At 34.2% G+C, this 16,788-nt stretch overlaps 1 pseudogene across 1 annotated transcript in view; it reads left to right on the plus strand.

Annotated features, from left to right (window-relative positions):
- LOC111155932 overlaps positions 1-9,225 on the plus strand; it is a 52,686-nt pseudogene extending 43,461 nt beyond the window's left edge. Inside the window, exon 2 of the transcript XR_002641168.1 lies at positions 8,730-9,225. The product of XR_002641168.1 is annotated as a ferritin heavy chain pseudogene (transcript). The remainder of the gene's footprint in view (positions 1-8,729) is intronic.
- Positions 9,226-16,788: the final 7,563 nt, after the last annotated feature.

Raw genomic sequence — 16,788 nt, forward strand, 5'->3', positions numbered from 1 at the left:
TAAGGGGGTAGGAGAAGAGTAAATGAAACAAGATGGGATTGGGAGGGAGACAAACCATAAGTGACTCTTAATCTCACAAAACAAGCTGAGGGTTGATGGTGGGAGGGGGGTTGGGGGGGTGGGTTTATGGACATTGGGGAGGGTATGTGCTATGGTGGTACTGTGAAGTGTCTAAACCTGGCAATTCACAGACCTGTACCCCTGGGGATAAAAGTATATTATATGTTTATAAAAATAAAATAAAAAAAAATAAGGTGTTCCACTGATGAATGTTTCTTCCATTCTATACTGTAAAGGGGTTTATCGATAATTGAAACTGATTAAACAGTTCAGACCTAGAATTTTCTTGTCTGAAGGCTGATTTTTGTCCTTTTTTTTTGTTTTGTTTTGTTTTCTAGAAGGGATGTGCAGGGGGAGAGGAAGTGAAAGAGTCTGAGCAGGCTCCAAGCCTAGTGCAGATTCCAACACTGGCCTTGATTTGACAACCCTGGGATTATTGATGAAGTTTTAAATAATAGGTGAGGTTCAGTGGGGTGAAGTCCAGAGCTGATAACCAAGAAATAATTCTTGAGACATCTTTGGTGCAAAATGGTGGTTTATTAAAACACAGGGACAGGACTTGTGGGCAGAAAGAGCTGCAACCCTGGGATTATGAGGAGTGGTCCATTATATACTTGCAAGTTGGGAGGGGGTCAGGGATGGCATAAGTCTCTAAGGAATTTTGGAAGCCAGGTTTCCAGGACCTTGAGGGGCTAGCTGTTGTTGGGAAAATGTCATTTGGTACTGTCTAATAAAACCTTAGTCATGAGACCCTTCAGATGTATATCGATGGGGCATATGCTTGGGGATGATTGCCGGCATGTATCTTGGAGGGTTTCCTTCTAGATGAAGGAAGTTACCAAAGGAATTTTTATATGTTAAAGTAGACCCACAGGATCATGGTTGGAGGTGGAAAGCAGTTAGGCTAGAATTGGCTTTTGCTCTTAGCAAAGTATTAAGGTGGAGACAGTTGAGTCCCCAGAAGAATGTCACTCTGCCTGTTTCAAGGACTTGTCAGTGGGTTATAGATAGTAAGGAAATTTAATAACTTTTCTTCTGCCTCTGTTTCCCACATCATTATGACCTGAGCCAAATTCAAGAGTCAGATGCTTACTTGACTAAGCCACCCAGACTTCCTTGTTCTGTCTTGGTTGTTTGTTTCACCGTTCTGATTGCAAATTGATCTAGAGATACTGAGATTTTGTAACATTTTGTGAATCTGTATTGATAACTGTGTCTTCCAAGGAATTCACCCAATTCATCCAGGGTGTAAATTATTGAATTTACATAGGTGAAATTGCTGTATCATTCCCTTACTTTTCTTTAATCTTTTAATATTTGTCTCATATTTAGTTATCCAGATGAACTGGCTGAGGTGGGATTTGGCATTCAGAATGTTTATCAGGAGAAAATACCTGCAGAAGGGATGGAAGAAAGGAAGTAGCATTGGAAGAGGGTGAAGTTGAATTATTATCTCAGTTCTGAGGCAGAGGTTCTGTGTTACTACCTATGTGGCACAAGGATCTTCCCATTTTATTCCAAATTCCATACATCTGTCCATTTGTCTCTACTCCAGATCTTCTTGTCCCCAAAATTCCCATTTTTCTGCTTCTAGACCTTCAACCACCTAACTGGGCCATTTAACACAGCATATGAATCCACATACATTCTAACCTTGACTCACTTCCTATTCTAAATAAAAGGGATGACTAGATGTACTACACTAAGATTCACTACCGGGGAGATTCCCTTACCCTGAACTTTTCAAAAGCACCCCCTAGTGAGGTCAAGGTATGCAGCTGCTATACATCCTCAGCCTGCATCCATATAACTTGTCTACTTTCTTTAGGCCATGCATAGTTATTTTTTGTTTTTGTTTGTTTGTTTTCCTTCTTTATCAAGTAGTCAGAAATGATCAACCATTCACCCATTGTTGGGAAAGCAGCCATGGGACAATTGCCCCCACTCTTTGATTTGCCCAATTGGTGCCCCAGGTCTGGAACATTTCCCTATATGGAAGCCAGGGCAGAGCTGTTGCTCATCCCCTTATTAGAGGAAAACTTTCTCCTGTCCTAGGAATCAGTGAACTTTCTTCTATTACTTAAGTACATGCACTATATGGAACCGGGCCAGCCCCAGAAGTTTATTGGCCTTAAGACCTTGTACTTGGGGAAGGGAACAAAGTCTTGGCCTACAACACCAGATGAGTGCCTGTACCTTATCACCCACCTCAGCAGTTGGGAAGGACTTCTTGGCCAGGGGATATCGCACACTCCACCCATCTAGCTGAGTCTCCCCTTTTCTGTGCATAAAGCATTATTTTAACTAGTGCCTTGTGTGTTGCATCCTTCTTGCTAACTGCATCCATATGAGAAGCAGTGAGTGCAGGTTATGAGTTCCTGCTTCTGATGGGTGACATTCTGATGGGTGATCTTTGCTGTCTTCCATGTAGTGGAAATCCTCACTTGGGACTGGTAGCCAAATTTAACTGCTCCACATGCATGGACCTAAGGGAAGATTCTCATGCTACTGAAACATTAATGATTGGGCAAGTGTTCTGGGAAACATGCCCATGTAACTTGATTTGTCATATGCTTGATTACAGATATGGAATGGCAAACATGTGATAGATTTCATCTGATTCTTCTTAATCTTACAATTCCACAGCCAGGACAGAATCCAGTTCATGAGAGTTCCAACAGCATAGTCACTTAATGTTCCATCTTTAAGTGTTTAATATCTTCTAGACCATGCTGGGAGTTGTTTTTTAAGTAGTATTTAATTCTCTACTCCAGATGGCCTGGACTTACTTCATATCCTCAAGGGCCTATGTTTTGATTCTCCCCCTGAGGATTGCCATTGCCTACATCCAGCAGTTTTTCCAGTTACGGATACTCTAGTATTATTGTCTACTGAGTCTGTATTATCAGGCAGCAGAGCTATTTACATGACAGACTGAGTATTTTCCTGTTTCAGAAACCACTGGATGACTTCTTTCATTGGACATATAAACTAGAGAAGTATTTTCAAGTATAGAATAAATTTCCCATGGAACCAAAAAGGCCCAGTAGGTATTGTGCTTTATTCTTTATTGTGCTTTATTCTTTATAGTGACTGTTACCTCTATGGTGCGAGAGGTAACAGTCAAACATTTTTGCCCCACTTGGGGCAATATCAATTCAGCAAGAATATACTCAGCAAGATAATGACAATTATACTTTAAAGATTAAAAATTGGAATAATTTGGCTATACTTCTGATGTCATATTATATTTTAAAATAAACTTTAAATGTATTTTACAAAGCAATTATTTTTCATAAATATATAATTATTTTATGTATTATTTTCTTATGTTTTCATTTATGCAATAAAATTTGATACTCTGTGTTGTGAGAAATAAGTGGATATTATTTCAAAAGAGCAAATCATTTTAAGATAGGCTACTTTTTTAAGACAGTTTTTGAATCCTGGGTTTAACAAGCCTGTTTATAATAAAAATATAGATTTTTGTAATATATTTTGTTAAATATAATCTGACACAATCATTAATTTTGAGTAGACAAATATTAAAATCAGAGCTTTAAAATATAAATGAATGTACTTCATTATTTTAATGATCTAAAGTGGTTCTATATAAATTGAATTTAGGCTGAAAATCCTCACCATATAATAGGTAATTTCTCTAATGCAAAAGAGTTTATCTCAGTTCTGGTGGAGCAGTATAGCTGCCTATTCCCTTTTCCAATGCCAGCTGTACTCTTCACACCTCTGGAGAAGCAAATGCAATTCATGCTTTGACATCAGTGTGCTAAACAATGTCTCATATATGGTGCTAATAGCCTAGGGCACTGTTACTGGGGGGAAACTGATAAATACCTGAAACAGTTCCTCCCTACCATGAGTAAGTGCACACTCTGTTTGTGAAATAATTATAACATTGTGTGGTTTGATGAGCAAACAACCAAAGACAATATTCAAAAATCTTGCTTTAGTTCATCTTTCCTTGAGATAAAAAAGGAAACATAACATAAATGTCCTATGGGATTTTTGTTGCACAGATGTAACCATTAATTTAGAAGATCCAGACTATTACATTTAGGCAGAAAGCTACTTTCTTCTTTCTGCCCAAATATCTTTTCAAACTCACTGCTTACTCTAGGATATTCAAAAAATATTTAGTACTTTGTAGTCACTAGCACAAATTGATAGATGATCATGATAGATAATTATTATATAAAATGCCTAGGTACATGTAATTTTCCCAAATCATTTAAAATAAAATCTCTTATCTGCTACCAGTTGGCTGCCTTACAATGGAAAATGGGAGCATATCATCTTCATCATTACTCCCCATCCATCTTTCCAGTGATACATCCAAAGATCCATTCCATAGGGTTCTTTCAACTACGTCTCAGATATAGGTGAATACAACTCCTATGGCAGGTCATTTCTAATTCCTTTTTCATTCATTAGACAAATATTGCATGGGACAGAAAAAGTAAAATTTGGGAGATGTGGCATAAAATATTTATCTTTTGAAAAATATTGGTGGGTCTTGTAGCAATGAGAGTATGGAGAAATGTTAACTTCATCTAAATTTGGGCATATCATTCTTTTTTTTTAAGGTTCATATCTGATGGTCAGCAACTTATAGGAAAATATTGCTCTGCTTTGAGTTTAACTTCTCTGTGTTCTTCACAAGTTTTTCCAGTGACATTAAGTGATAGATACATTTTTCTTTAATTGTTCTTGCACTAATTATCTACACTATTTGATTAGTAATTAATTTGCTGCTCTATTATATGGTTCTTAATAGACTTTTATTTTCTTTCTTGCTCTTCAACCATTGGCCTATAAACATTTTTAAAAAAAGCTTCTGTCTTAAAGAGAAAGTCACTACCTTAAAATTATCTCATAACCCACTCTTTTAAAACTGTCTTTAATGTGTGTTCCTCTTTAAGTGTTTTATTTTAATCTACATGATACATACAAAAGAGTGTTGAACATTTATATATGTGCATTTTGAAAAGTAATTTTAAAGTTGACATTCATTACCTATTTTCCAGCTTGAGAAAAAAAAATGACTTAAATGTCTATATCTGCTCTTCACAGTTTTTTTTTTTTTTAAGATTTTATTTATTTATTTGACAGAGAGAGATCACAAGTAGGCAGAGAGGCAGGCAGAGAGAGAGGGGGAAGCAGGCTCCCCGTGAGCAGAGAGCCCGATGTGGGACTCGATCCCAGGACCCCGAGATCATGACCTGAGCTGAAGGCAGAGGCTTAACCCACTGAGCCACCCAGGCGCCCCTGCTCTTCACAGTTTTTATACCTTCCTCTCACCTATTCATACCCCCTCCACACCCATATTCCAGCAATTTGGACTAATTATTTTTTGGTTGTCTTCAGAGTTTTATCACTTATAAAATATCTCTCCTATCCATAATTGTTTAGTTTTTAAAAATGGAGTCACAATTACACAATGAATGATGTCAAGAAAGAACAAGATTAACAATACTAGATGAGGACTCTCAACAGAAGACAAGCTACACAGGTTCTCTGATCATAGTCTGACTTCTGTTACTCTGAGAGTTTACAGATTTTCTTCTAGGAAAGTCAGAGGCAAGGATATAAGCGAATATTGGGGAATGTTTCTGTTTCTACTACTGTGTTTTTATTTTCAATACTTTTCTTCCTTTTCAGATTGTTCCTTATTATAAGATGTTGTTCCACTTTAAAGAATGTTCTTTCTTCTCATATCTCTTTTGTATTACTGAACTATTTCTGTAGTTTTGACTCCCTATATAGCCATAGTCTCTTCTAAATTGTTTTATACCTATTTGTTTTTCTCCTTATAAACTATTTCTCAAAAATATGATAATATTTTGTGTCTCTCTATGATTAAGAATGGAGCACTAAACTATATATTTGGAAACCCAAAGTGCAAATGTTGGACTTGTTAACTTTGAGTTTCACTGGACAGTGATTTAAAGGATTTGGTTTGGGGTACACCAAAATAAGAAACCAGTATCTAGGTGTTTATTCTTGAGTTTCTCAGTAAAGTCTCTTCTAGACTCCCTCTCAAAGTGTTCCGGTTAGCAGATGGAAGAAGAGTGTTCAGATTTCTGTGCTCAATAGCATTAATTCACAGTATATTGCACTATAGATTGATTGAATAACCAGGGCACAGTAATCTTGGGTGACATCCTTATAATGATGTCTTTATAATGGTGTCTATGACAGATACCATCCATTCAGTAACCAGAGGGGCCTCAGCAGCAGGCCTTCTGGATGGAATGCTTCCCTTTGCTCTATGGCCAGATATGTGGAGCATGCCTGTGACTCCCAGACAGAAGCACTCCCTTTCTTGGCACAATCTTGGAGGCAGATCCCTCCAAGTCGCTCTCTGACTCAAGGTGGACAGAAATGTGAAACTTCTAGCTTCCCCTGTATGTCAGTTCTTTCTGTATGTCAATTAATCATCCTATATTAAACCTGGATTATTTCCTATTAACTGCACTCCTACTACCTTCAGCATGTTATAGATCAGTGTTTCTCAAGTGGTAATTTCCATTTCAAAATGAGTCAAGCTGATTTACTTGCTTAATGGATTGATCACGATTTTTTTTAAAGATTTTATTTATTTAATTGACAGACAGAGATCACAAGTAGGCAGAGAGGCAGGCAGAGTGGGAGGGGGAAGCAGGCCCCCCGCTGAGCAGAGACCCAATGCGGGGCTCGATCCCAGGACCCTGAGATCCTGACCTGAGTCGAAGGCAGAGGCCTAATCTACTGAGCCACCCAGGAACCCCGATCATGATTTTTTGATCCTCCAAATATCTTTTCTCATTTTTGGTGTGGCTGTCATTACATATGTGTACTTTTCTGTAAGTTCCAGAAATTTCATATAGAATTGGATATAGCAGTAAATACTAAATATACATTTTAGAAATTGAACCTGAATCTATAAAAAGCTACTTAAATTATAATATAATTAAAATATATTATATATGTATTATATTATTAATATAATAAATAAATATGGATATGGAAATCTCTATCCTTATATACTCTGAAATACATATACACAATATTTCCTAGTTTTTAAAATAACAAAAAATATTATTTCTTGAAATATGTCATGATGACTACCTTATGTTTTAAATTACTTTTTTATGTATGTTTTATACAGAGTAATGATTAGTCCCAATTGACCATTTTACAAGACCCCAATATTCATTACATATGCATGATGTATGCATATGTGTGCATGTATATGTATATATATATATATATATATATATAATTTTTAAATAGAATACAAATAAAAATTGTAATATTTTGTTCCTACCTTAACAGATTTTTATAAATGTATGTATATGGTAGTCTAAACCGGCTTAGGGAAATTTGAACATAAAATAGAGTCATTGCTATTCATTCTCTGCTTTCAGTCCAGCCTAATTCAATGAAGACATCTGGTGTTTAACATTTGGCAGCTGCTCAATAGGTTATGACATATGAAATAGCTTGGTGGTCTGACTTCACTTTTCATTGAATCATTGTCAGGTAGTGATTAGCAGCCTATGTGGAACTTGGCAAAGAGTAAGAGATGTTCCATTTTGGAATTCTTTTCTATCCATACACAGTCTGTTTTTAATATCAGCAGCAAAGTATATTGGCAGGAAATTCTATCTATGTTACCCTTTCCCACTGTTCAATAAATAAAAGACTCTAACTGCCAGTGCAGATTATATATTTCAAGATATTAAAATATTTGATGTATAAAAAACTAATTATACAGTGCTAAGAATATATAAAATCATGAGATATTTCAGAAATGATTAATAATTTCATTTCTATATTTTTATAAGGAAGAAAAAATATTTTCCTAGCTGAAATAGCTACAATATTTAGGTACTTAGTAAATAGTGATTGTTGGTTGATTGTTGTTAACCATTAACTGGATTTAAATAATTTTCTATGTTAGTAAAAATGATTATACCAAAAAAAAAAATGATTATACCGATTGTGCATGTGGTCAGAACTTTAGTGGTCTAGTGAAGCACATAGAATGCTTTCCCCAGCTTTATTAAGATATGATTAACATATAACAATGTACAAGTTAAAGGTATGCAACATGATGAGTGGATACCCTTATAAATTGCAAAATTATTACCACAATAAGATTAGTTAATATCTTTATCATCTCACATAATTACTATTTTTGTCCGCATGATGAGAACATTTAATTACTACTCTCATAGAAGCCTTCAAGTATGTGATACAGTATTGTTGACCATAGTAACCTTACTATATCTTAAGTCCCTACAACTTATTCCTCCTATAACTGGAAATTTGTATCTTTTGACCAACATCTTCCCATTTCTCCTAGCCCCTAGCACCTAGCAATGACCCTTGTACTCTATTTCTTTAGGTTTGGCTTTTTAAAAAATCCACTTGTAAATGAGATCATGCAATATCTATCTTTCTCTATCTGAATTATTTCACTTAGCATAATGCCCTCAAGGTCTATCCATGTTGTTGCAAATGGTAGGATTTCCAACCTTTATGGCAGAATAATATTCCATCTTGTGTTTGTCTGTGTCTCACATTTTCTTTATTCATCTTTTGATAGACACTTAGATTGTTTTCACATTTTGGATATTTTGGAAAACACTACAGTGAACATGAAGGTGCTGGATAAAGATGTCTTACTACTTTGACCGCGATGATGTGGCTTTGAAGAACTTCGCCAAACACTTTCTCCACCAATCTCATGAGGAGAGGGAACATGCTGAGAAATTGATGAAGCTGCAGAACCAACGAGGTGGCCGAATCTTCCTTCAGGATATCAAGAAACCAGACCGTGATGATTGGGAGAACGGGCTGAATGCAATGGAGTGTGCATTACACTTGGAAAAGAGTGTGAATCAGTCACTACTGGAACTGCACAAACTGGCCACTGATAAAAATGACCCCCATTTGTGTGACTTCATTGAGACTCATTACCTGAATGAGCAGGTGAAATCCATCAAAGAATTGGGTGACCACGTAACCAACCTGTGCAAGATGGGGGCCCCCGAATCTGGCATGGCAGAGTATCTCTTTGACAAGCACACCTTACAAATGTACATGCAGGAAAGTATACTCAATACAAATGAAATCTTGGTTCAAAGCATATTTCCATAAATTAGTGTCTGATCTTATTTTTAAGTTTGACTTATCTTTTTTTCAAAAAAATACAAATTAAAAAATTGTACTATCATAAATATTTCTGTGAAATAATATTGCACATATCTGGTACATAAATGCTTAAATGTCTTTATTCAACAAATAATCATTAATTCTGTGCTACTATTGCAAGACAGTAATTCTGTCCTGTGCTGTTGATCTAAGAAATGGAGTATTGTGCATTTTCCTTTGGAAAGCTACAGTCAAGATCAGCGGTCCTGGTAGTAGAAAATATTATTTGCTAAGTAGTTTAAAAAACTACCTCTTATGGCCTCAGATGCAGAATATTACACATCCTATTTACATTTTGATACACATATTGACTCTTCTCTTATTTGGTCTATATTTTTTATGGTTACCTCTGACATGAAATGTGTTGGTGATCCTAAGAAAATTGTGGCTATTTAATACAAATTCACAAACTCATTATACTTTAGAATATTATAAGTTAATACATCTTTCACAAATTTGATTGATTTCCAACTAATATTATTTTCAGTAATATTTAACTAAGACAATATTTACAAAATGCCTTAAAATGTTTTTCTAGAGAAAATACAGATAAGAGCAACGTTAAGTGAAACAAACTTGTACAAGAAACAGGTAAACTGGGGTGCCTGGGTGGCTCAGTGGTTAAAGCCTCTGCCTTCGGCTCAGGTCATGATCTCAGGGTCCTGGGATCGAGTCCCGCATTGGGTTCTCTGCTCAGCAGGGAGCCTGCCTCCTCCTGTCTCTCTCTGCCTGCCTCTCTGCCTACTTGTGATCTGTCTGTCAAATAAATTAAAAAAAAAAATCTTTAAAAAAAAAAAAGAAACAGGTAAACTTGACTTGTTTTTTTCCCAGTAAAAGTACATAACATAACTGAATGAAAATTTAATAGAATTGAAAAACTCGGATGGAAGTGTTTAGAATTATAATAAACTATTAAATACAGATTTCATACAGATTTACGTTATTAATAATGGAAGCATACCCTAAGACTCAGTGTAGCTTTTGATAATAGATGACGATATCATTTAGACATCATTACCAAACACTTAAAAATTATGTCCAACATATGGAGAACAAATACCACAATCACTTTTCATCAAAAGAGTGTATGTTAACACAATATTCTGTAAAGATACCTTTAATGGTAAAGATCTAGATGTTTGTTCTGAATTTTCTTATTTAAAAGAGAAAATCTAACATCCCATAGCGTCTAAGTAACACTTCTTCTTGCCATGGTAAAATTGCTTGAATAAAACATACAAAACAATGTGAAATTGAAATAAAATGCAATCCATTGTCAGACATACTGTCAGAGAATGCTTGGGAAACATTGCTGAAGATCTGAAAACAAACATGCCTTATAACAATTTCAAAGTAGGGGAAGATTACTGGAAAATTGGATGATAGTATAAAAGTTTCGACTGTGACTTATATTGTGGATTTTATAATATTCCCTTTCAAAAGTGAAATGTGTGAAAAAGTACCCTTTTTAAATCAATGAAGACTGATATACTAGCCAGACATAATCTTTAATTAATATCTTTTAAGACAACATATTTTATTTTTGAAAATATATCATTCTAACCACTAATGAGATAGCCATGTTTATTAGTTCTTTAAAACTTCTGGGGAACATTTATGGAATTAGCAGAACAGTTAAAGTAATTGATTCTTCAAAGAAGAATTGATTTTCTGCCTTCTATGTAACTCTCTTTCAGGGTACTGGGAGCCTAGAGATACAGTAATGAACAAAAGAGACAGAAATTTCTGCCTTCATGGTACTTACTTTGGGGGGGGGAGAAAAAATGTGCCACATATGGAATATGTCAGAGGTTAATGAGTACCACAGAGAAAAGCTAAGTAGGAACAGGGCATAAGGAGCACTAGTGGGGATGAGGACAGATACAGAGAGTTTTTTAAATAGTAGTTTTTAATTCATTTTGAGAACGTGACACTTGAACAAAGACCAACAAGAACTGAAAGGCCTAATCTAGCATACATGGTTCTTTTCCACGAAAAGGCCAAGTTCAAATGCTGTGGCTGTCCTGTATGGAGCATGTTTGAGTAACAGCGAAGAGGCCACTGCAGCTTTAGAAAAACCACTGGGTAAGAAATGCCATGGGACATGTGCAAGTGTTTATCCCTCAATTACTAGATCAGTATAGTAAATTATCTGATAATTCAAAAAAAAGTCATAGGAAGGATTCTAGGGATCCAGAATATATAATGCCTTCAAACCCTTCTACAAACTTTGATTTTACTTGGAGACAGTAATTTGAAGGGTTCTTATTTTGAGCAGGAGAGAAGCATAATTAGGTTCAGTTTTTCCAAGGATCTCTAACTAAGGTGGTGAGAACAGATTTTATGGGGAAAAAAGATGGGAAGTAGAGAGACTATTAAAAGTGATCCACTTAAGGAATGCCTGGGCGGGGCAGTTAAGGCATCTGACCGTGGTTTCAGCTCAGGTCCTGATCTCAGGGTCATGGGATAGAGCCCCATGTCCAGATTCTGCACGCAGCAAGGAGTCTGCTTGGCTTTGTCTTCCATTTCCCTGCTTCTCTCCACTACATTCGTTTTCTTTCTCCCTCTCTCTCTCTCTCAAGTGAATACATAAATCTTTGGGAAAAAAAGAAAAAGTAATCTACATTAGAAATAAAGTTAGTTGACTCACAATGATAGCAGCAAAAATGTTAAGATTCTAGATCATGAATATGGTTTTGGTAGAATTTTCTTACTGATTATGGCTCATGAGACAATAAAAGGAGCCCAGAATGAATCTATGCATTTTTGCTGAAGAAGAAGAATCTCGGCAAGCTACTGAAGCAAAGAAGCAACCAGACTTTTAATAACTATGATGTAATTAATATTATAAAAAGAAAATTTTCAACATGTAGTATATTCTTTATTTTTTAGATAAATATGAAGTATGTGAATATATTTTTTAACATGAAGTTCACTGGCTATATTATGGAAAAACATTTGAAAGAAGGGATTTAATGCAAAGATTAATTATTCATATATTGCATACTTCTTTCCTACTCAAACAATAGATTCCAACTTCTGAAAATGTCAGTGATTTGTATGCTACATAATTACTTCTGAAAAAAATACATTTAATCTGCATCTTCAAAGTGAAATGATGTTTTCACAATTAATGAAAATGTAACCGTCTTTGTCAAGTTATTCTTCCTATACAATGCATTTTAAAATTTAGTGGTTGCAATATTTCCACTGTTATGTAACTTTGCTGTAGGAACAAACATTTCTTTATCACCTATCAAAACTCTTCCATTAAGAAAATGAAGAAAATATGTGTGTATGGAATACATGTAAATAAATGGACATATGGAATACATTTTCATAGGTATACAAGCACAAATGATTAATATCAAAGAATATAAAAATGGACTTGCTTAATTAGAAGAAAATTTTCACCTAATTATTTGATACAATTGGAAAATAAAAATCATGGTTTATTATTTATTTATTTTTAACAGAGGCAAAGATGTATCTTTACCTTTTTTAGGTATGATAGCCACTAAATTCAATTACTGAAATACAATGTTCAGCTCCCACTCTGCATGAAGACAGCATAAAAATCTGGTATACCCTTTAGGATTTCACTTTAGGGTGGTGACATTACCAAGATCTCTAACTGGTCCTATGTCCAACTTTGAATTCAGGGAATTCTGGTTGTCCTAATGATGCTTCTAGAATATTGTCATGTTCACCTTCATGTCAAATTCAAGCAAATTGTGGTCATAACACCTAAAAGAACAAAGATTTGAGTTTTTTATACCCTTTTTGTGCCTTCCTCCTAATAAATGTTGTAATGTGTCAGAGAAAAGAATGTATGCTCTGTAACCAGACATTCAAAATGTGAAATATCACACAATGTTAAATCAAAATTTACAAAGACAATGTCAAAAAGTTTTTATTATTATTGATAAATGAGAAAAAGATCAAAATTTAAATAATTGCTTTTTTCACTCTTTTACCTTGTTTTGTTTTTGTTCTATATATCATGCTTGTAACGTATTATTACAGTAACACATGCATATAATTTTACCATAAATGGACATATTGCAAACACATGAAGAGTTTTTCATGGTTAGATAAATAATCATTTTGAAGAGAACTAATCTAGAGGACCATGCAAGCAGGCAAATAGATTATTTACTTACAAAGGACACTAGCACTGGTGAGTATGTATATGTTTTTGGTGTGTGTATGAATGCATGGTGTTCAATAGATGTTATTTGTTTAGATGTTCAGGAAACAAAATAAAGGAAATGAAATAAAGGAAATAACAAAAGGAAGAAAGAAAATAAAGGAAACAAAATAAAAACTATGTTTAACAAAATTTAATTCTACAACTCCAATTCCACATGTATCAAGATTTTGCTTTACAATTGGGATGGACTTAACTGTTCTTTCCCCTCATAAACAAATGCTCTTAGTATGGGTACTAAAAACTAGTGTAATCTCTGTCTTTGCCTATGTGATTGCCAAGATTTCCACACCAGTAGTATTGTTAAGTTCTAAGGTCTTTTTAGTTTTGTTCACATTCCTTAATTCTCATTCACATAATAGGTTGTAAAGTGGGGTAGAGGTGCTGACTATAGGATTAGTAATAGCAATAACAATACCAGTAAGAAAACACACTTAGAGTGTGCCACTGAGTGTCAATTTCCATTTCAATAGTTTTGCATATATGAACTTATTTCTTTCTACAAGTCTTAAGTAGAGTTTAATTGTTATTTTAGATGAGACTGATGCATGGAGAAAATAATTTACTTACCTAAAGTCACAAGTGCACTAAGGAGGAAGAGCCAATATTTGAACTCAGATACACTGTTGTTAAGTGTAGATTTCTGCATATATTTCACTTGGCAAAAAAATCCGTTGCCTCACCTCTGCATTTTTATGCTTCATACAATCCATTAAATACCCCTGATGCAAATATTTCTTTTCCATGTGTCTTGGTTAGGTTTTCATAATTTTCTTTAGTTTTGTTTTGCTTTAATACTTTGTATTCTCAAGATGTATTCAATTTCCACTTGAAATTTTGATGAGGTGTAACCATAGCCTTGAGGTACTCTTTCTTTTACCCCCCTATTGTTTCTAAGTTTAACTACTCTAGAAGTACCAATGTTGGCTTTGAGCTGTGCTTCCGTGGTGTTAATGACTGGTATAATTGCTTTTTAAAGAAACATCGCTACTTGGAATAATTGCAAAGAGTACCTTAGAGATAGAATTTGCAGAATGAGAAGGTTGGTGAATGGCTATTATGCACAAACTCATTTCCCAAAACCTCAAGCTTTGATCTAATATTAATCCCTGAAGCTAATTGTCCTGATGGATATTTTCAGAAGAGGTTAAGGATTCCTTCAGTAACTTTTATTGAAAGGTAGGTAATATGCTTTTAGTCATTTAGCTACATGCAGTTATTCAATTATAATAATGTCATTCTGTGTTTTATCTATATTGACTATATTCAACATAAATGCATATACCCACAAATTACTAAATTTTATTCTTAAAAGAATGAAGTCAAACTGCATCTAAAAGTAATTTCCTAAATCACTAACAGCAGAAATGTAGGTGTTTTCTCCCTGATTCCAAAGAAAGGCATTATGTAACAATAAGATTAACTTATATTGAAGTGCAAATTTCTATTAGGAAACAAAAATGTCTTTGTATTTCCAAGAGTACTCCGCTTTGTATGTTCTGGGCTATATAAATCTGTCTGTGAGGGCCAGATTCATTAATAGTATATTGATTGTGTTATAACACAACTTGTCCATGCAGGTCCAGTGTACTTTGAAAAAATAGTGTCCTGGGAATTAATGTCCAGATGCCAAACAATTTATTATTCTAACATAATTCTATTAACTTATAAATACAGTTTTTCCCAAATTTCTAACACAATGTGGTGAGCTCCATTATAGCACTATTTTAAAGGATTCCTAAAGTGGACTATAGTGTTATTTTTTTTCATGAGCTGGACAATAGAGGTAATGACTTCTGACATCACAATATTGTTATATGGATTCATGTTTTCAAGTACATTTGTTTATGTCAGATTGCTAATGAATTCAAGGTTGCAGGACCTTATTTTAGAACCATATTTTAACTTCTTTTTGGTTCTGTAATTTCTTTAATACTATGAAAATAACATATATTTTTTGGACATTCAAATAGCACACATATATCTTCCATTCTACTATGAGAAAATAAATCTCTGTAGATTGAACCATTTCTTCAAAATAAATACACAGCTTTCCAAATATTAAGATATATAACATTAGAATAATTTTCCATCCTCTGTTTCCCACTAAATACTATTCTGGAATAAATCTTATTTCTAATCTTTTATGTACTTCTGTAAGTATATTTCTAAAATAAAATGTTGGAAAATAAGTTTCTAACATCAAGAGTTTGGGACATTTTAATATTTGCCCATATGGCCAAATCCTCCAAATCTTTTACCAACCCATAACCATACAGGTGAGCTTGCATTTATTAATATTTTCATTTTTCTTATAATGAGTGCATAAGCACATTTTCATGTTTTTCTAAGTGACTTGTATATCTGAAAGTTCATACTCTGTTAATCCTTTTTTATTTTTTTTCCTATTTAGCTTCTAGTATTTTCCACTTGATTTTTAGAACATGCATTGAGACAATTAGCCTTGTTGGTAATAACATAACATAACCTTTAAAAATGTATGATTTACTTTTTAACTTTGGGTAAGCTACAGCAAAATTTTTACTGCTGTGTATTATGTTTTATATTATGTTTTGTGAGGTTGTGAGATCATGATCTGAGATCTGAGATCATGACCTGAGCCAAAGGCAGCGGCTGTCTTAGTAATGTTTTCTTCACTCTTTTCATTAAAGTCTCATACTTTCTAATAATGAGTTTATTTTCTTTTAATATTTAAAATATTAGAAAATCAACAATTCATGTCTTAATAAAATGGTTGGCTTTTTGTGATTACCAAATATACTGAATGTTTTATTTTATCTTAAATCACTATAATGTTAGCATCTATTTTTATGTTCTATAACATTATGTTGATCTGTTAATGAATTCTTATGTCCAAACCATTTTAATTATTCTAAATCCATAATATCTTTCAATGTTTTGTACTATGACTAATTCATCCCTCATCAACTTTTCTGAAATTCCTATCTACTTAAGAATGCTTAATTTTTTTTTTAAGATTTTATTTATTTATTTGACAGAGAGAGATCACAAGTAGACAGAGAGGCAGGCAGAGAGAGAGAGGGAAGCAGGCTCTCTGCTGAGCAAGAGCCCGATGCAGGACTCGATCCCAGGACCCTGAGATCATGACCTGAGCCAAAGGCAGCGGCTTAACCCACTGAGCCACCCAGACGCCCCAAGAATGCTTAATTTCTATGTGAATATTCATACTTTATGACTACTCTTCTTTCTCATAAACATGTATTCTGTAAAATAAGCAAATAAAATCCTACAATCACATACTATTTTTCTGATTGTGA

This window comes from Enhydra lutris, unplaced genomic scaffold, assembly GCF_002288905.1.
Source record: "Enhydra lutris kenyoni isolate GAN:26980312 unplaced genomic scaffold, ASM228890v2 scaffoldscaffold3, whole genome shotgun sequence".
NCBI classification, from domain to species: Eukaryota; Metazoa; Chordata; class Mammalia; order Carnivora; family Mustelidae; genus Enhydra; species Enhydra lutris.